The sequence below is a fragment of the Aquarana catesbeiana genome, linkage group LG05, assembly GCF_042186555.1.
Source record: "Aquarana catesbeiana isolate 2022-GZ linkage group LG05, ASM4218655v1, whole genome shotgun sequence".
Taxonomy (NCBI): domain Eukaryota; kingdom Metazoa; phylum Chordata; class Amphibia; order Anura; family Ranidae; genus Aquarana; species Aquarana catesbeiana.
The window spans coordinates 529078863-529101031 of NC_133328.1; the positions used below are offsets into that span (position 1 = coordinate 529078863).

The 22169-nt window shown below is 46.3% G+C and overlaps 1 pseudogene; it reads left to right on the forward strand.

The window, feature by feature from the left end:
• LOC141145229 (NXPE family member 1-like) overlaps positions 1-22169 on the forward strand; it is an 83686-nt pseudogene that overhangs the window by 8643 nt on the left and 52874 nt on the right.

Sequence of the window (22169 nt, forward strand, 5' to 3'; positions counted from 1 at the left end):
GGCTCCCACTCTGGTGGTGTGGGTACAGCGTAGCTCTCTCTGGTGGTGCGGGTACAGCCTGGCTCTCTCTGGTGGTGCGGGTACAGCATGGCTCTGTCTCTGGTGGTGTGGGTACAGCATGGCTCTCTCTCTGGTGGTGCCGGTACAGCGTGGCTCTCTGGTGGTGTGGGTACAGCGTGGCTCCCTCTCTGGTGGTGTTGGTACAGCGTAGCTCTCTCTGGTGGTGCGGGTACAGCGTGGCTCTCTCTCTGGTGGTGCGGGTACAGCATTGCTCTCTCTCTGGTGGTGCGGGTACAGCATGGCTCTCTCTCTGGTGGTGCGGGTACAGCGTGGCTCCCTCCCTGGTGGCGCAGGTACAGTGTGGCTCCCTCTCTGGCTTTCCCAAGCACAATACTCTCTTTTTCTCCTCTTGTAACACCCAATTCCTCAGCTTTTTTCTGGTTTCCAGGCTCCCCCCCCAACAGAGTGCATGCATGCTGGGGGCTGTAGCATGGTGTCTGTGGACACACTGGTGCTGCCACTCTTCAGGGACTACATTTCCCATGATACCCCCCAGTGTCTTCTGATTGGCCCTCTGCTGTGGCCAATCATGGTGCCGCGTCGAACCCATTAGAGCCGCTCTCTCTTCTCCTTTCGGCTGACAGAAAGGGGAGGGGGGGTGAGCAGGGGAGATGCACAGACAGCCCGCAACTCTCCTCTCCTTGCCACACCGCTGCTGCTCCATTTGCCAGGGAACTCAGCAGCAGTGCTGTGACAGGGAGAGGAGAGCTGCGAACTGTCTGTGTATCTCCCCCCCTTGCCCCCCTCCCCTTTCTGTCAGCCGAAGGGAGAAGAGAGAGAGCGGCTCTAATTGGGTTCGCTGCCCCACCGCCCAGCTTCCTGCCCGCTGTTTCCCTCCCCATGATTGGCCACAGCAGAGGGCCAATCAGAGAGAGAATCATGGCTTTACCGGGGGGGTGGCTTGACGGCTCCTGCTAATACTGCTACCTGGCCCCCTCTGCACCCGCAACGCCACTGCACTCTTCAGCTTTACTCCCCTGATGGTGGTACCGCATGCGGGAGGAGGGTGCGGGTGCCTTTTCCGTGCGGGTGTGGCTTTTTTGCCTCCCCCCACAAAGTGCCACCCTAGGCCTGGGCCTTGTCGGCCTAGGCCAAAACACAGCATGGCATAAACCCATGCGTTAGGGGTGCCTACACATAAAGACGTCAATTGCGATACACATAGCACATATTTCCACACATGCTGGATTGAGAGCACCAGACTTCAGGGATAGATGGATCAGTGGAGTACTCGTATTCAGATAGATCGCTGTAACACAGCAAACAATTCTCAGACAACACATTAACAATAACTCCTAATAATACCTGACAAATGTTCAAAAAGTAAATTTGGGCAAATGCAATTGAGATTAGCCGGATAACAGAGGATGTGTTGTATTTTAGTATATGCCCCTATCTTTTCCACCTCGTTGAAGAAGTACAGCCTGAGTTATTTTGGCTGTACTTCTCCTGTGGATCACAGGGGTGCAGTTTGTTTTGCACTCCTGTGACCCATTTTCAGCAGACAGCTGAAGTCCGCTGTCTGCTGAAGTCACAGAGCCAGTCCAGACTCGGGCAAGATCGCAACACTGAAGTCAGGGTCCGCCCACATGCCTGGACGGGCACCCGGCTCAGCCTCTCATAGCTAAGAGGCTGAGCTGGGTGCTCCCACCCCCTCCACAGTCCAGTGCTCCTGTGAATGAGTAGGGGGGCAGAGCAGAGAGCTCGGGGAGCACTGAGAACCAAGTGAACTGCGGTGTTAGATCGCTTGGCTCTCAGTGTTAGAGACGACGGGGGACAAATGCAGCATTAGACCGATGCTGTAGCCACCTAGGTAAGTCTAAATCTGAAAAAAAAACATACTTCTCTTTTAAATATGTGAAATAATACAAAAACTTTTATGTCACCAAACTTCCTAATGATGTTCTGTCCTAATGAAAAGGGTGTTATAGTGGGAAAACTGTCAGCTTAATGAAGGAACCCAATACATCATTTATTCAGCAGAAAGAAAATACAATTTTTTAGTGCTATAATAAACTGAACCAGAAAAAGCAGTACTAAAATTCCAAGGATAAGTCAATTTAGGTACTGTCCACTAACCTAGGCAATTTAAACTTAGGATGTGAACAAATGCATCCTGTTCACCACAGCCCTCAGTGTTCAGTGAACCCAGAAACTATTTCTAATATTTCATTTTTGACACTTTCTTGTTTTCCTGCATTCTGTTAAAATTTCTTTAGATATACAATTCTGCTAAAATTCTGTAATTTGCATATAAAATTTTAACTCTGTAATGTATATAATTATTTAATTCTTTTTTTGTTTTTACAGTGTTTTACCATAGAGACACATACACCTACAGTCAACAAAATAGAAAAAGAATCAGAAATTCAGAAGCTGGTCAATGAGATATTCAATCATATAGATCAGAAGATGCCTAAAGTGACTTTTGCCCATATCGACAACACAACAAGTACCAAAAAGAGCAAAATGTACATAAAAAGTCCCAAAGAAAAGTATTGTGTTTGGGGATGAATTAATAGTACAATTTGATGCATATGATCATTTAGGCCAAAAGAAAGCCTATGGAGGAGATTATCTGAGAGCAATAATTTCCAATCCTGATACGCAAGCGAGAGCTTCTGGAAGAATTGAAGACTTTAAAAATGGAACATACCATGTTCAATTCACCTTATTTTGGGAAGGTAAAGTAGTGGTAACATTGTTCCTAATGCACCCAAGTGAAGCCGTTTCAGCCCTGTGGAAGTCACGAAATAGCTGGTATGGTAATGTTGGCTACTTGTGCAAATTCACTAGTCCAGGCAAACAAGTAGAAACCAAGTGTGGCTTCAATCTCAGTAAAGAAGAAGAACTGTGTGAGTATATAGATGAGAGAGATGAGGAATACTTCTACTCTGTCAGACCCCAGAACTTCAGTTGTGATTCATTGACAGAATTCAAAAACTGGAAGACACTGGCTACCCAACTATCTCCACTGGAAAACAGTCTGCTTGTCAGGTATGTTACATTTTTCTGTTTTTGAGAGGCAATACACAGTGTGTGTGTTTTTTTTTTTAGTAAATTAAGTATGGATTTTAACGGGAATCCTGCTCCAAAATTAAAAAAAAAAATAGTGTGCGGTCCCCCCAAAAATCCATACCAGACCCTTATCCGAGCACGCAACCTGGAAGGCCGCAGGAAAAGAGGGGGGGACGAGAGAGCACCCCCCTCCTGAACCATACCAGGCCACATGCCCTCAACATGGGGAGGGTGCTTTGGGGTAGCGGCCCCCCCAAAGCACCTTGTCCCCATGTTGATGCGGACAAAGGTCTCATTCCCACAACCCTTACACGGTGGTTGTGGGGGTCTGCGGGCAGGGGGCTTATCGGAATCTGGAAGCCCCCTTTAACAAGGGGACCCCCAGATCCCTGCCCCCCCGTGTGAAATGGTAACGTACCCCTACCATTTCACAAAAAATGTGTGAAAATGGTAAAAAAAACACAAGACACGGCTTGGGACAAGTCCTATTAAAAAATAAAAGTGTCCCACGAAGTCCATTCATCTTCTTCTTCTCTCACTCCAAAGGACCGAAATAGAAAAAAAAAAGCCACACGCCGCCACCGATCTGCCTCCATGGGAGGCACCCGCCGTAATGACCGGCCTCTCAGGTGACAGTTCATTTATAACTGAGGGCGGGGCCACACAATGACGTTGCCGGGTGACCCCACCCCCTCTGACACACGGGGACATCCCTATGGCTTTCCCGTAGTGTCAGAGGGGGCGGGGTCACTCGGTTACGTAATATCTCACAAAAGTTAGTACACTACTCACATTTTTGTTCATACTTTATTATATCTTTTCATGTGAAAACACTGAATAAATTACACTTTGCTACAATGTAAAGTAGTGAGTGTACAGCTTGTATAACAGTGTAAATTTGCTGTAACTTCAAAATAAAACACAGCCATTAATGTCTAAACCGCTGGCAACAAACGTGAGTACACCCCTAAGTGCAAATCCGAGTCCTCTTCCACTCCTTCATGAAGATTCACAGAGCTGGTGGATGTTAGAGACCTTGTGCTCCTCCACCTTCTGTTTGAGGATGCCCCACAGATGCTCAATAGGGTTTAGGTCTGGAGACATGCTTGGCCAGTTCATCACCTTCACCCTCAGCTTCTTTAGTAAGGCAGTGGTCGTCTTGGCGGTGTGTTTGGGGTCATTATCATGTTGGAATACTGCCTTGCAAGCCCAGTCTCAGAAGGGAGGGGATCGTTCTCTGCTTCAGTATGTCACAGTATATGTTGGCATTCATGGCTCCCTCAGTGAACTGCAGCTCCCCAGTGTTGGCAGCACTCATGCAGCCCCAGACCATGACACACCCACTGCCATGCTTGACTGTAGGCAAGACACACTTGTCTTTGTACTCCTCACCTGGTTGACACCACACACGCTTGACACCATCTGAACCAAATAAGTTTATCTTGGTCTTATCAGACCACAGGACATGGTTCCATTAATCCATGTCCTTAGTCTGCTTGTCTTCAGCAAACGGATTGCGGGTTTTCTTGTGCATCATCTTTAGAAGAGGCTTCCTTCTGAGACAACAGCCATGCAGACCAATTTGATGCAGTGTGTGGCATATGGTCTGAGCACTGACAAGCTGACCCCCCACCCCCTCAACCTCTGCAGCAATGCTGGTAGCACTCATATGTCTATTTCCCAAAGACAACCTCTCGATATGTGTCAGAAACCATGAATCAGACTGAGACAAAAGTACAGTTAAATCACACTTGTTTAATAAAAAATGTAAACAGAATAAATGTAGTCAAAACATAACCAGAGTTCAGGAACCGGAATGGATAGTCAGACAAGCCAAAACATCAGGGAGTCAAAGAGAATCGTAGTAGAACAGCAAGCAGGATCTGGAGCCAGAAAGGATGTCAGCCAAGCAAGTCTTTAACAGGAACACAGGAGAGTGTCTCTAGAGATGTGACCAAGGCAAAGGCAGAGATCATCTGGGCTGGACGGCTTAAGTAGGCATGACTGACAAGCAGGATATCCTCAACAGATGAGTCACTGTGGAGAGATAGAAGCTGGCAATTAGCCGACAGCTGAGCGACCAGCTTAGAGAAGGAAGGGCTGAGCCCAACCCTGACAATGTGACGCTGAGCACTTGCACTTGCACTCATCTTCTTTGGTCGACCATAGCGAGGCCTGTTTTGAGTGGAACCTGTCCTGTTAAACCGCTGTATGGTCTTGGCCACCGTGCTGCAACTCAGTTTCAGGGTCTTCTTATAGCCTAGGCCATCTTTATGTAGAGCAACAATTCTTTTTTTTGGATCCTCGGAGAGTTCTTTGCCATGAGGTGCCATGTTGAACTTTCAGTGACCAGTTGTCAGGGGGCTTACCTCGGCAGGCGAGGCGCCCGCGGTGGTGTGCGTCTGGGCGCGTCGGCGCGCGCGTTCCTGCGGACCTCGCCGTGCGTGTTCCTCGCGGCGCTGGTGCGTGTGTTCAGGATCGTTCCGTTGTGCACGCCGGTGTGTGGGGGCGCGCGCGTTGGCGGGCGCGCGTGCCTGTGCGTGTCGGGGCACGCACGTGCACGTCGTTTGGCGCCAAGAGCTCCATTTAAGCCGGTGTGCTCTTGTGACCAGTGCTGCCTAATCAACAGCTAGTCGTCCCAGAGCTTGATCTTGTACCTCTTCTGTTCCTGCTATACCTGCTGACCCGGCCTTGTCCCCCGACCTCTCTCTGAACTCTGCCTGCAACGACCTCTGCTTGTTTGACCATCCGATTGCCTGTCCCACTGTACCTTTGCTGACTGTCTGTTACCGAACCCGGCCTGTCTCCTGACCATCCGTCTGCCTGCTACCTTGGATCCTATCTGCTTGTCTGCAGACTTCCTGCCTGTAGCCCTTGCAAAGCCTGCTTAGCTCAGTGTCTGTGCTCCAGCCTACTCCAGCCTTCCCATCTGTTAACCCTGCAACTTCCGGACTGCAATACCTGGACTACTATACAGGCCCTCATACCACTCCGTACTTTCGTGCCCTCTGTTTACTCTACCAGGGGGCCGATAGTCGGAGGGTAAGGGAGCCTCCCCTCTGCCCGACAGGACTCGCCGGTCTGGTAAGTAGGAGCCTGATACCAGTATGAAAGAGTGAGAGCGATAACACCAAATTTAACACACCTGCTCCCCATTCACACCAGAGACCTTGTAACACTAACGAGTCACATGACACCAGGGAGGAAAAATGGCTAATTGGGCCCAATTTGGACATTTTCACTTAGGGGTGTACTCACTTTTGTTGCCAGTGGTTTAGACATTAATGGCTGTGTGTTGAGCTATGTTGAGGGGACAGCAAATTTACACTGTTATACTGGCTGTACACTCACTGCTTTACATTGTAGCAAAGTGTATTGTCTTCAGTGTTGTCACATGAAAAGATATACTAAAATATTTACAAAAATGTGAGGGGTGTACTCACTTTTGTGAGTTTTGTGAGATACTGTAATATGTGTGTATATATATATATATATATATATATATATATATATATATATATATATATTATTTGTGATAGGAGTCTTGTGATGAGTGATTTGGGGAGGAAATTGAACCTGAGTTGTGCCGAGGTCAGAGTGGACAGTATGCCTAAAAGGGGGCATACTCTATAATGAAAGTGGGGTGAAAAGAGGATGGTGGGGAAAACTAAGAGCGGAACCGACATTAAGGATCTGCAAGATGAGGTTTATAAAGGAAGACAGAGAGACTCCTCCCACAAATGCAGACTAATGACTTAGCCTTCCTACTTGTGATAGGAGTCTTGTGACAAGTGGTTAGTGGAGGAAATTGGACCTGAGTTGTGCCGAGGTCAAAGTGGACAGTATGCCTAAAAGGGAACAAAAATAAGACTGGGTATGGGGTGAAGGAATTTTTGTGGTGTGCCTTACATCCAACCGCTTATTGCAACAGCCTGGTGAAAGCCTGAGCCATCTCAACTCGTGGGTCGGTGATGTATCTGGAAAAGCAAGATGAACGTCACCTGCCCAAGTGTTTAATCATATGAACTGGAACACCGTGACGGGAGGCAGCAGACACTGTTCAAATGTGGAATGAATGGGCGGAATATTGTATGGGAATAGTACCTAAATTGCCAAAAGAATGCGTACATGACTGATGAACTGAGTGGTAGTAAGGGGATGCACTGGGAATGGTAACAATAGACAATCCAAATCGTGCCTGTTTAGGCTTGTCCTCAGTGAATCCAGTACCACCACTGGACACCACTGATTGTGAGTATTAAAATATTGAACATCAACACCATGCCTGACTTGGTGGGTCTTGTTGCGGTGCAGATGAAGCACTTAGTGATCATCTAGTTTCTTAAGGTGTTTTGTGTACAGAACGACCGAATTAGGACCAGTGCTGGTGAATTCGTCTGGTCTAAGGAATCCATAAAAGGATAGGTATATGGCCACTTTCAGTACCAGGCTTTGTAATACACCGAAAGATGGCAGACATGTCACGAAAAGCTTCGGTAGTGATGGATAGACTGGAAGGCTTGGTAGGGCGTTGACTCCTGCAGATGCCTCTGAGGATAGCTTTGATAGGCTGCGTAGCAAATAAAGAGGGTCTGTCAGGCTCTTGAAGGGCCAAAAAATGCTGAACCCCTGCTAGGTATAACTTAATATTATTATGTGACAAGTACAAATCAGTGTAACAATAGGAGACGACAGCCAAGATATACTTGATGTTCCCGAGATCTAATCTAGGGTATAGGGTCTGGAACTTGTTTTTCAGGCAGTGTTGTACGTGTTTAAGGTACTACGAGGAACGGAGTTGTTAATAAGGGTTTGGTGTTTAATCTAATCCATCTGAATTGCTGCATGTGGCAGGCAACATGCTAGCCGTGGCTCTTGAGGTGCTGGGGTAGCAGCAGACTCTGTATCGGGGCATCAGTTAGTTGTATGGGTGGATGACTGGCATATGGAGCAAACTGGAGATTTGAGCCTAGAGAAATGTCTGCAAAATAATTCCATGTCCGTGTTGGCCCAATTCGTGGTAAACTGAAACTGGGAAAACGTGGTGGCAGCTTTCACTGAAAAGGAGCTGTGATAATCGAAAAATCGAATCCGCCGTACTTAAGACCCATATCCACAACTTTGTGCAAATACAAATCTAGCTCCTCCCTGTGTTTAGGGCTAACAGAGCAGATCCCATCCCTGTACACCCCGAAAGCTAGGACTAACTCGGGGATGGAGAGTTTGCGGGCAAGCCTGGGATCTTTAGACTTGAGGATGACAGAAACGTCCCCACAGGCATAAGACCTGTTGTCTGCCACATCATGGGCAGCTATGAGGAGGGACACTAAGTTTCCTTACCAATCCTTTCTAAGGCTGGCATGGACAAAATGGGCTGGAGTGACAACCGGTGGCGTGTTGATAGTACCTGTAGGGGAGGAAGGCGTCACAGAAGCTTGCAGCAGAAGCAACTGATTGGCAACAGGGTGTTGCTCAAGCGCCTCTGTGCACCATTGTAATTCCTGCAGGGACGTAGACATAGAATTTAATATATTGTGTATTTGCATGAAAGATGTGGTAATAGTCTGCAGCGAAGGTTGTTCCACGCTGGTAGTAGCCACGCTAGAGGGAAACAGTCATTTGAAAAGCTCCACTTTCCTGGCTGTGGCAGAGGAAGGAATACTCCTACGCTGTAATTCCGCAAGCAGTATAGGCATAGTCCATGTTCCGACCCTCTAGCCGATGATGCCAGAATGGACGCAACTTCGTCACTGTTCGACACATGTGAAATGACCTGAGGTACACTGCGGGCTAAATAGCAAGCTACAATTAGAACACAGTAATATGAGTGATCACACTGGTAAGCCAACTAGACAATACAGACAGACAGGACAAAAAAAAGGTATAAAGAATAGTCTGTAAAATGAAAAAAGGAAAAGGTAATAATGACGGAAGTAGAAAAAGAAAAATTAAATACCGTATATATCAGTGTATAACACGCACAGGGGTATAACATGCACCCCAATTTTAGGAGGGAAGTTTAAGGAAAAAAACGTACATTTTAAATAAAGAACTTTGAAGCAAAATTAGGGTCACAGCTCATCAATGCACCCTGCTCAGTGCCCATCTGCAGCCATTAAATTGACCAACAATGCAGACTGTTCAGTGCCCATCTGCAGCCTATAAACTGACCAACAATGCAGCCTGTTCAGTGCCCATCTGCAGCCTCACCTTTCCCATCATTGCAGCCTCGCCAGTGTTGGATTATCCCTGCTGTCTCTGAGGGAAGAGGAGGAGCAAGTGCTGCTGAATTACACAGAGCCGCAATCTCCTGTGTACCCGGCACTTCGTCACTCACAGCCACGCCTCCTGGTCCTGCTCATATGATAGACAGAACAGTGGCCCAATGCGGGGCCAGGAGTTGTGGCTGCGAGTGACTGTGCGCTGGGTACACAGGAGATCACGGCTCTATGTAATTCAGCGGTGCTTCCTCCTCTTCCTCCTCTTCAGCAGGGATCGGTGTATAACACGCACCCACGGTTTTCCCCTGATTTTAAGGGGAAAAAAATGCATGTTATAAGCCGATAAATACGGTAATTGACAAATTTAACTTTTGGGGAGGCGGTGCATATGCGAGGCCTTTCGTAAGAGCAAGCAGACCTATTTCAGGCTATAATAATATGCCGTCTAACCTCGGCTTCCACAGGTCTAAATCGTGTTGACCCTATGTGTGGTTCGCTTTGGAAAACCTAAATTTGACTATGATTGGAGAAGAAAAAGATATAATTAAATATATATTTTTAACCTATCCCTCTTCTTCTTTTTTTTTTTTTATGTTAAATATATATATTTACTGTATATCTACCTTTTTTTTTTTCCTTGCTTAATAACTAAGCTATGAATTATGTATATGTAAGCGGGGGTAGAGTGTAGCTTTTTCACAGAGGGAATCACACGTACTGATTTTATAAATCAGGCAACGTTTATTACCGGAGAGATGGTAGTAGAAAGAGTATTTACAGCAGTAAGGCACGTAGTTTCACTCCAAGCATGGAGGCACAGATACACAGCACAGTTACTTCTGATGTAAGCAGTAATTGTATGCTTCAGCACTATAGGCACTTCCCACTGATTAACGCAGTATAAACCCAAGCACACGGTGCGTATCTGTAGAGGCTGCTATTCACACATGTTACCCGGTAACAGCGGTATTCCTTCAGCAGATGGATATAGGCATCTGATCCGCTTGTCCCGCCCTCACAGCGAGGGCACCATTTTTATTATCTGCAACGGGGAGTCTTTTATCCGACCAGGATTGCTCATGCAGGACTCCGTAGGAACCCTGAGCTATCCCTCACAAGCCGGAACACTCTCCCTACCTTCTTCTAACTCTCCCTGACAAGCGGGTTGGCTGGGCTTTCTTATATAAAGTATCCACCCAAAAATGGCCGACCAAATCTTCTGAGATTTGCTGTCCTATCAGGATGGCAGGCTTCTCCAAAATGGTGCTGGAGACAATGATAGAGGCCAGACAACTCCGAACATATGTACACATAAACATATCAAATAGGCTGGAAAGTGAGTATATACTTGCTAACCCACTACCTCTTGCAGCCAGCTAGGCTGCCCTGCACTACAGCTGCCTACACATAAATACTGAGCACTTGCCAAAACCAAATGAATACCTATGTGCTGTATATTAGTCTGATGAAACTTGCACACCTAAAATAATGAAAGGCATCACCTGCAAGCCAGTGTAGCCTAGTTGCTTGGGTAATAGCAGGCTTGGCACGCTGATGGTGTTCAGCATAGGGTGGCATAGACTTTTCTGCAGTATTGAGGGGGGGGGGAGGGGGGAGCCATTTTAACAACGTCGACTCATGAAAAAAACACAAAAAACACATTTAACAAAGTGGATTGATGGACAACAAGTGACAGCATGTGGAGAGCTTGATAGCCGTCCTGTCCCTAGGAAAAAACACAAACACAGTGTAACATACCTTATCCGAGGCCAAGATGCGGAGAGAGGCTCCCCTTGTGGCTGAGCACAGTATACCCCTGGAGGTGGAACAGAGGGTATAATGCTCAAAGAAGCACGGGTTGCCAGCAGGGCGTAGAGACTGGAACAGGTGATCCCTTAAGGCCACTTGAGACTGGTGCAGGAGGAAGTCTTTAGAGTGCTGTACTAAATACAGTGGACTTGAGAATCCAGGAGGCTTGGTAAAAGCCTGGCAGAGGATCTAGCACTGTTGATCAGGCTGCAGGTGCTGCAAGTGGAACTCGTATGACAAGCTGGGGTCAAACACGGTAACTCAAAGGTAGCAAAGTCCTTCAAGCAAGCCGGGGTCATTCACGGGTAATCAGGCGGGTTAAGCAGAAGCAAAGTCCTTCAGACAAGCCGGGGTCATTCACAAGTGGTCAGGCAGGTTTAAGCAGAAGAAAAGTCCTTAAGATGAGCCAGGGTCAAGGCAGGAGAAGATCAGAGCAGGTCACAGAGCAATCCGGGTCACAACAGAAATAACAGGAAACAGATCAGGTTCAGGAATACAGGAAGAGCTGAAGACAATCCAGCGATGAGGGGAGATCATAGGCAGTCTTTTATAGTCAATCAGGGAATTGCATCTATGACACTATGCATGCGCCATCACACATGCGCCTTCCTGTTCCGTCACGCACCTGCATGCGCCGAACTGCCATTCTACCACGCTTGCATGTGGGAAAGTACCAATGGCACCTTTAAACAGTTCTGCCAGGGATTTCACTGTTGTTTCACAGACAGGTATACGTGCAAGTATCGGGTGAACTCGACCACATAAAGTGAGGCTCGGCAGCCTGTGCAGGAGAAGGGACACAAAATAGAAGCGGACAGAGCCACAATTAAACAAGCGGAGTAACGAGGAGAAAACCTTACGGATAGCCAGCATTGGCCTGGAGCAGTTTGTACCAGAAAATGGAGGCATTGGCTCCCACGTGACGATGGCACCTGGATCACAGCAAACGTAGAGCAGAACCGATGTTAAAGAGCTGCAGGATGGGGTTTATAAAGGAAGAGAGAGAGACTCCTCCCACAAATTCAGACTTAGCCTTCCTGTGTGTGTGTATGTATACATATGTATGTGTATGTATGTATGTATGTATGTATATATATATATATATATATACACACACACACACAATTTTTAATGATGACTGTATGCACATGCCTTAAAGAGAAATTAAAGTAATGCAGTAAAGGGATAAGAATACGCCCCTTAACAATACCTTCATCCTCCCTTTATCCCTAGCAGAAAGTGCCATTTTGCTCAAACCTCATCAGTAGGGGTGAGCTTAAGGTTCAGTCCAAATGCATGTTCAGACCAAACCTTGGCTATTTGGGCACTTGGACAAATGCTAGAACAATTACCTGTGCAGCATAAGCTGAACTTCATCTATAATTGCACTATTACTTTCACTGTTATATTTGACAGCTTCCTGCTGTCAGTGGTTATTAACCACCTCAATACTGTGCACTTTCACCCCCTTCCTTCCCAGGCCAATTTTTAGCTTTCAGTGCTCTTGCACTTTTAGTGACAAATACTCAGTCATGCCACACTGTACCCAAATTAAATTTGTATCACTTTGTTCACACAAATAGAGCTTTCTTTTGGTGGTATTTAATCACCACTGTGTTTTTTATTTTTTGCTATATAGGTGAAAAAAGAGCAAAAATTTTGAAAAACAACAATATTTTCTTCTTTCTGTTTTAAAAGAAATCCAATAAAATCAAATGTTCTCATAAATTTAGGCAAAAATGTATTCTGCTACATGTCTTTGGTAAAAAAAATCCTGATAAGTGTATGATAACTGGTTTGCGTGAAAGTTAGAGTCTACAAGCTAGGCTACATATCAGCGAAAATTGATCAATCCTGATGCACTGACAGACTTCCATTTCTAGAGGCCCTAAAATGTCAGGACAGTACAGACACCCCCAAATGACCACTTTTTGTAAATACGACAGTCAAAGATATTTAGTAAGAGGCATAGTGAGTTTTTTAAAGTTACAATTTTTTGCCCACAATAGTTTGGAAAATGAAGAATTTTTATTTTTTTATTTTTTTTTCTACAAAATATTAACAAGTTATTTCTCACTGGCATAGATAAACTTGCAATTAAACCCCAAAATATATTCTGCTACTCCTCCTGAGTATGGTGATATCACAAGTGTGGGACATTTCCACAGCCTGGCCAGATAGAGAGGCCCAACATGCAGGGAGCAATGTCAGGCATTCTAGGAGCATAAATTACACATTTAGTTTCCTAACTACCTAACACATTTTTGAAGGCCCTGGAGCACCAAAACAATAAAATTACCCACAAAATGACCCCGTTTTGTAAAGAAAACACCCCAATATATATTGTACGAGGCATAATGAGTCTTTTGAACATGTTTTTTTTTCCACAAGTTTTTGGAAAACTTTTTTTTTTTTTTACACGAAGTTGTCAATTTATAAGATATTTCTAACACATAGCAAGTACATAGCAAAAATTACACCCCAAAATACATTCTGCTACTGACGATACCACATGTGTGTGACTTTTACACCACCTGGCCACATACAGAGGCCCAACATGCAGGGAGCACCATCAGGTGTTCTAAAGGCATGAATTACTCATTTAATTTCCTGAGTCCCTATCACACTTTTGAAGGCCCTGGAGCACCAGGACAATGGAATTAGATGTGGCAGATGATCATGGACAGATGTGCGCCAGATGTGCACAGATGATCATGGACAGATGTGCACAAATTATCACAGACAGATGTGCGCCAGATGTGCACAGATGGAACAAAATATTACAGCACAAACATGCAAAAATTACATTTACCTCCTACAAGGCTATTTAAAACACCTGAACATTTTCAAAAAATATGAGGATTTACTCACACCATATAGCTATATGGTGCTTAAGCCCACTGACTGCGTCAAAGTACCCCATTATCAGTGGGTCCTACGCTATCCATAGAATGTAAGATCCTGCTTCTCTGAACCTTGGGAGAATTACACTCCTCTATATGGAGAACTAAAGGACTCCTCCTATAACACAGAAGGACGCTAATAAGAGGCAATAATGGGGGAGTGGGGTTCTCCAGCCCAAAATGGACAAAATGTGCCCCCAAAATAGACAAGCAAAGATTTTGGGGGCACACCCTAAAAGATGCATTAAAGATGGTGCAGCCATAAGACCATACATACAGAACAAAATATTACAGCGCTATCCTATGCTATCCATAGGATGGAAGATCTTGCTTTTCTAAACCATGGGATAGCGTAGGACCCACTGATAATGGGGTACTTTGACACAGTAAGTGGGCTTAAGTACCATATAGCCATATGGTGTGACTAAATCACCATATTTTTTGAAAATGTTCGGGTGTTTTAAATAGCCTTGCAGAAGGTAAATGTCATTTTTGCATGTGTGCGCTGTAATATTTTGTTCTGTTTTTGTATGGTCTTATGGCTGCACCATCTTTAATGCATCTTTTAGGGTGTACCCCCCAAATCTTCATTTGTCTATTGTATGGATTATTGTATGAATGTGCGCAGATGATCACAGACAGATTTGAGCCAGATGTGTGCAGATTATCACAGACAGATTTGTGCCAGATGTAAGCAGATGATCACAGATAGATATGCGCCAATGATCACAGACAGATTTGAACCAGATGTGCACCGATAATCAGACAGATTTGCGCCAGATGTGTGCAGGTGATCACAGATTTGCGCCAGATGTGCGCAGATGATCACAGATTTGTGCCGGATGTGCGTAGATGATCACGGACAGATGTGCACCAGATGTTCACGGACAGATGTGCGACAGATGTTCAGTGTGGCAGATGTTCAGTGGGACAGATGTTTACTAGGACAGATGTTTACTGGGACAGATGTGGGACAGGTGTTTACTGGGACAGATGTGGGACATGTGTTTGGACAGATGGGGGACCGGTGTTGGTGTTTTCACTGTGTTGGGGACACTGTTTGGAGACACTAGCTGGGTGATCAGTGTGTAAAAAGCTGTAAAAAAACAGCTTATACACACTGATCCCAGCTTGTAGATCTGGTCTCCTTCTCCTCACTGACTCTATATGAGGAGAAGCATAGCCGATTGCTTGGCAACGGCTCTCTGCTTACATTACATGATGGCTGTGTTTGGACACAACCGTCATGTGATGAGGAGGGTCAATCACAGAGCCCTCCTGCCGTGCACATTGTCCTGTCTCTGGGGAACACAGGCACATCAGGATCGTGCCACTGCGTGGGCACTTGGCCGCGCGATCCCACTATTTGTGACGTCTCCCCAGGCTATTTACATCACACGATGGCTGTGATTGAACACAGCCATCATGTGATCAGGAGGGAAAACACAGAGCCCTCCTGCCGATCCAAGATGCGACATGTCTGGGGGACATGTGTGCATCGTTAACGCGCTGCTGAGCGGGCATGTGGCCACGCGGTCCCCCTCCTTCTGAAGGGGGTTTAGGAGCATCCACTCAGAAGGAGGAAGCGCCCACCCGGCCGTTTATGTGCAGTGGCCTGGTGGGAAATGGTTAGGGTTGGCAGCGTTGAGGACAAGGGCTTCTTCCCCACAACCCTGGCCTGGTGGTTGTGGGGGTCTGCAGGCAAAGGGCTTATCAGAATCTGGAAGCTCCTTTAAATGCCCCCCCATGTGAATGAGTAAGGGGTACATAGTACCCATCATTTACACAAAAAATGTAAACCATAAACACACACACACACCTTTTTTTAGATGTCCTTTAATTAAAAAAATTAAAATATGTCCCACACTGTCCATCCACTGTAAATCATGTCTGCCGGCCGCCCCCAAAAGACAAAATGCTGCCCGACAAAAAACATGCCTGCTTCTGTTGCTTCATTCCCACTGAATGACAGGTCCTCTAGATGACAACTCATATATGTGTAGCCAGGTGCTTGGAGAGTGAGAAAAACACTGGCTGCAGCTGATCTCTGTAGCATCTGCCCCGCAGTGCCCAGCAGGAAGAGTTCTATAGACTGAGCCAGGCAACACTGCAGAGTGCACATCACTGTCCAGTGTGCACCACCACTGCTGCATAATGGCCGCCTGAGAGTGCTGAGTCCAGTGGGTGCAGAACAGAGAGTGGAATAATTATTGTGTGTGACCAGATGGTGAGCTGCATTATTGCTGAAACTGATCAGCTGCTGCTGTGGTGATTTACTATGTTCTGTTATAGAGAGACCGAGCCCTTTAGAAATTGACTATAAAGCCATCTAGTAGCCTTATTGCTGCCTGCGATCTTGACTGAGACTATTCTCACATGCACCAACAGTACAACAGAGCCCCAACTCTGACCGGCTGAAGAGTTAGGACTAAAGACTGCCCCTTTTTCTGCTGCTACACAGAGACCTTCTACACAGGGACCTACTTATGCTAAGAGGTACCTCTCAGGGGACATTGCATGGTATCCTAGCCTTTCACCTAGAGTGCATTCTAAACTTGTTGTAGAATTATTATTTACATTGCAATTAATGCCTATATGCACTGTTTATTGCTGTCTTTGCTGATTCACAAGTTGATTCAGCTATAGTACATAAACAGGTGGACAGAAGCAGCACTGTTATAGGTGGACATACCTGTGTGCCCTCCCGGATCGCCAGCTCGGGGAATGCTCTCTAGACCACCTTGGACACAGCCAATCACGGTCATTGTACTGGACAGTTGTGAGCAGCCCTGGTATCATGTGATTGCAGTGACCAATCACATCAGGCACATGAACGGTAGTAAACAAAGATGTCCTTGTTTACTACTGTGTGAGCTCTGGGATTGCTCACAGCAATCACATGGTACCAGGGCCAATAACAGTGGCGCTGTACCATGTGATAACTGGGACCAATCACAGCATCACTGTAGTACACAAGGTTTCGTGAATGATACCTTTACACAGTCTTTTAGCAATTGCTTATTAGAGTGATAATCACTCTAATAAGCAATAAAATGTGTAAAATAAAAATCCTGATCACTACCCTAGAGTAGTACAGTGTCACTATGGTAACACTGGTCTGGTGACAGTATGTAGAACAAAAAAAAAACATGAAAAAAAAAAACCTATATAGTTATTAAAAAAAAAAAAAATTCTTTTTTTACATACTCTTACCAGTCAGGGTCCCTAATCACTGCTGCACCAGTCACAGTGTCCCTAAGAAATACCTTGTTAAGATGCCAACTCTGTGGAAACAAAAATTACAACTTCAAAAACACTTACCATGTCATTGTCTACTTTCCAAAAAGGAGTCATTTGGGGGGTATTTGTACTGTCCTGGCATTTTAGGGCCTCAAAATAATGAGAGGCTGTCGGCGCCAGCACATCAGGATTGATTGATAGATGCTTTAACTTTCACACAAACCAATTACGGTAATATACACTTATTGGGATTTTTGTTTTACCAAAGGCATTTAGCAGAATACATTTTGGCCTACATTTATGAAGAAATTTGATTTTTGTGGATATGTTTTACAATAGAAAGTAGAAAATATTGGGTTATTTCAAAGTTTTCAGTCATTTTTTCATTTATATAGTAAAATATAAATGAAAAAAGTGGTGATCAAATACCACCAAAAGAAAACTATTTGTGTGAAAAAAAAATATCAATTGTATTTGCATACAGTGTTGCATGACCAAGCAACTGCCAGTTAAAGTAGCACAGTGCTGAATGCCAAAAATGGCCTGGTCATGAAAGAGGTAAAACCTTCTGGAGTTCAAGTGGTTAAATTTCCATCAAAATGACAGCTTTCAGCTGTGGTCAATAAACAGGCCAGGGTCAGTAGAAGCGGGAGGCAGAGGCAACACTGCACTGGTGTGGTGGTGATCAGGGGCTTTGTTGCTGGCTGAACTGGTCTGGTAATTACTGGCGACTAGTGTGACAGCAATTAGGAACGCTGCTGCTGGCTTACACTGGTCAGGTGACACTGGAATTGGTGTGGCAACAATCAGGGATACCATTGCTGGCTTACACTGGTGTGGTGGTGACCAGGGACATTATAACTTGTATGGCGGAGTTCGGAGACAATATGACTGGTGTGGCCATGATCAGGAACACTTTAACTGGTCTGGCGGTGACTAGGGAGAATGTGACTGGTATGGCAGGGATAATGGACAATATGACTGGTGCAGCAGTGATCAAGGACACTGTAACTGGTGTGGCAGTGGTCAGGGACAATATGACTGGTGTGGTGGTGATCAGGGACAATATGACTGGTGTGATGGTGATCAGGGACAATATGACTGGTGTGGTGGTGATCAGGGACAATATGACTGGTGTGGTGGTGATCAGGGACAATATGACTGGTGTGGTGGTGATCAGGAACAATATGACTGGTGTGACAGTAATCAGGAACACTGTGAGTGGTTTGGTGGTGATTAGTGTTGGACGAATAGTTCGGGCCGAGTATAAGTTCAACCCGAACCACGCCTGATGAAGGGGGAGTTTTTTCTGACCCCTAAAACAGGTTGGCTGTTTTTTTAATAAAAACTATTAAATTATTTTGGACTCTTTTTATCCTTTGGTCTGGTACTCCTTTCATCAGTGAATGTAAACCCTGGTGTCTGTAAAGTTCTTGGTTGTTTTCACAAATGTCTGACACAGATCATCCACTGCTGTGGCCTCTTATTGGGTTTTTTTTCCCAATATGACCACACCAGTCATATTGTCCTTGATCACCACCACACCAGTCATATTGTCCCTGATCACCCACCCCCCCCCCCCCACCCCCCATCATGTCTTGCAGGGCAACAAGGATAAGCAGGCATCTCCATGCCACTATGAAGGGACCAGCAGCGTCTATGTCCACAGGCAAAGGTGGACATGGTCAGGCAGGGCACATTTGTCTCTGTTTAGTGATGTTGCCCGTGCTATCCAGCCACAGCATGCAGAGGAGGTGGTGGACTGGCTTACTAAACTATCCTCATCCTCCTCATCCTCTATGACCCAAGCTGACACTAGTGCACAGTCCACTGCAGCTTATTCTGCCTTCTTGTCCACAGCTACTCCTGCCATAACCCCAGCATTAGGGATGAGCTTCGTGTTCGAGTCGAACCCATGTTCGACTCGAACATCGGCTGTTCGATCGTTCGCCGAATTGCGAACGTTATGGGCCGTTCGCGCTAAATTCGTGTGGCGCGTCACGGCCCATAATTCACTGCGGCATCGCAGTGCATTGCTGGCTGATGATTGGCCAAGCATGCACTATGACCCGCATGCTTGGCCAATCACAGCGCTGTCAGTAGAGAGAGCTGTAATTGGCCAAAGCCAGGGTGGCTTTGGCCAATTACGGCTCAGGGCATTTAGTACACACCCCACACTATATAAGGCCGCCTGCACGGCGGCCCTGTGTAGTGTGTGTTCCGGTGTGCGGTGTGCTGAGAGATAGAGAGAGAGAGAGACAGTGTCATTTGATTTGAGTTAGATAGATTAGGCAGAACAGTCAGTCAGTTAGCTGCACTTACAGTGTATTGTGTATATATATGCATCCCAGGTGTTGCATATATATATATACACTGTATTCAGTTTAGCTAGATCCGTTCCTGTTATCTTCTATCTAGACTATTTACATTTAATGCAGTGCGTCCTGCTCACAGTGTTCAGCTAGATCCGTTCCTGTTATCTTCTAGACTATTTACATTTAGTGCAGTGCGTCCTGCTCACAGTGTTCAGCTAGATCCGTTCCTGCTATTTACATTTAGTGCAGTGCGTCCTGCTCACAGTGTTCAGCTAGATCCGTTCCTGTTAAATTCCTACTGACCGGCAGGCTTGTCTGGTTACAGTATATAAAGCTACCTGAAGAAAATTACAGGTGTTCTATTTGATCCTATTAGTACCACGGTCAGGCAGCTAGACTATTTACATTTAGTACAGTGTGTCCTGCTCACAGTGTTCAGCTAGATCCGTTCCTGTTATCTTCCTACTGACAGGCAGGCTTGTCTGGTTACAGTATATAAAGCTACCTGAAGAAAATTACAGGTGTTCTATTTGATCCTATTAGTACCACGGTCAGGCAGCTAGACTATTTACATTTAGTACAGTGCGTCCTGCTCACAGTGTACAGCTAGATCCGTTCCTGTTATCTTCCTACTGACAGGCAGGCTTGTCTGGTTACAGTATATAAAGCTACCTGAAGAAAATTACAGGTGTTCTATTTGATCCTATTAGTACCACGGTCAGGCAGCTAGACTATTTACATTTAGTACAGTGCGTCCTGCTCACAGTGTTCAGCTAGATCCGTTCCTGTTATCTTCCTACTGACAGGCAGGCTTGTCTGGTTACAGTATATAAAGCTACCTGAAGAAAATTACAGGTGTTCTATTTGATCCTATTAGTACCACGGTCAGGCAGCTAGACTATTTACATTTAGTACAGTGCGTCCTGCTCACAGTGTTCAGCTAGATCCGTTCCTGTTATCTTCCTACTGACAGGCAGGCTTGTCTGGTTACAGTATATAAAGCTACTTGAAGAAAATTACAGGTGTTCTATCCCAGCTTAGTGCAGCTACAGGCCATTAGTATGTCTGGAAGGCCAAGAAGGAGAGGCAGACAGTCACAAGCCAATAAGAGAGGGCAAGCAGGCTCTGTGTCTAGTGCTGGTCGTGGAGACGGTGCATCCTCATCAGCACGTGGCCATGGGACACGCTTGGCCTTTTTTTCGGCAGCTGGCCATGTTGAGCCGCAACATGCGGAAGACTTGGTCGAGTGGATGACCAAGCCGTCCTCATCCTCCTCATCCTCTCTCACCCATGCCCAGGGTGCTTTGTCTGGCAAAGCAGCGGCCTCTTCCCTCAGCTCAATGTCATCAGTGACTCCTTCCCTAGCTCCACCATGTCCTCATGAGGATTCCCTCGAACTGTTTGACCACAGTGTTGGGTACATGCTCCAGGAGGATGCCCAGCGTTTGGAAGGCTCTGATGACGATACTGAGCTCGATGAAGGCAGTAACATGAGCGCGGACAGAGGGGGTGCCCAAGAAGGACAGCAATCTGGCAGTCATGCTCCCCCTGCTGCAGCATACTGCCAGGTTTGCTCCAGTGATGAGGAGGGAGGGGATGATGAGGTCACTGACTCAACGTGGGTGCCTGATAGGAGAGAGGAGGAGGAGGAGGAGGAGGAGGAGGAGGAGGAGGAGGAGGAGGCGGCAGCACATCACCAACGAGGCAGGATGCCCTCCAGGGGCCAGCCTAAGGGCAGCACATTGACTGCATCACACCCCAAAGCTCCACATGTGCAGGGCGCTGCAGTCTCTGCGCGTTATTCAAAAAGTTCTTTGGTGTGGGCCTTTTTTGAGACGAGTGCATCAGATCGCACCGCTGCTATTTGCAACATATGTCTCAAGCGTATCTCGCGTGGCCAAAATATCTCCCGCTTGGGTACCACATGCTTGACCAGACATATGTTGACCTGCCATGCAGTTCGTTGGCAAGCGTATCTAAAAGACCCACACCAAAGAACAAAGAGGATCTCTCCTTGCTCCTCATCAGCTGAGATTTCCAACCCCACTAGACCTTCAGTCCTCTCTGAGACCTGCAGTGAGAGGAATGAAGGTGTAGAATTAGGTGTGTCACAGCCAAGTACTTGTGGGCAATCTGCTTTTGGTACACCGACGTCAGATTGTACCAGGCAAATTTCCCTGCCCCAGCTGCTGCACCGCCGAAAGAAGTTTGCTCCCAGCCATCCACATGCCCAGCGGTTGAATGCTAGCTTGGCAAAATTGCTAGCACTTCAACTGCTGCCTTTTCAGTTGGTAGACTCTGCCCCCTTCCGTGAGTTTGTGGAATGTGCGGTTCCTCAGTGGCAGGTACCCAAACGCCACTTTTTCTCACGGAAGGCGATTCCGGCTCTCTACCGGCATGTGGAAGGCAATGTCCATGCCTCGCTGGACAGGGCGGTCAGCGGTAAGGTGCATATTACCGCTGACTCATGGTCCAGCAGGCATGGACAGGGACGTTACCTAAGTTTCACGGCGCATTGGGTGACTCTGCTGGCAGCTGGGAAGGATGCAGGACAAGGTGCAGTAGTGTTGGAGGTTGTTCCGCCACCACGCCTCCAAAATGCT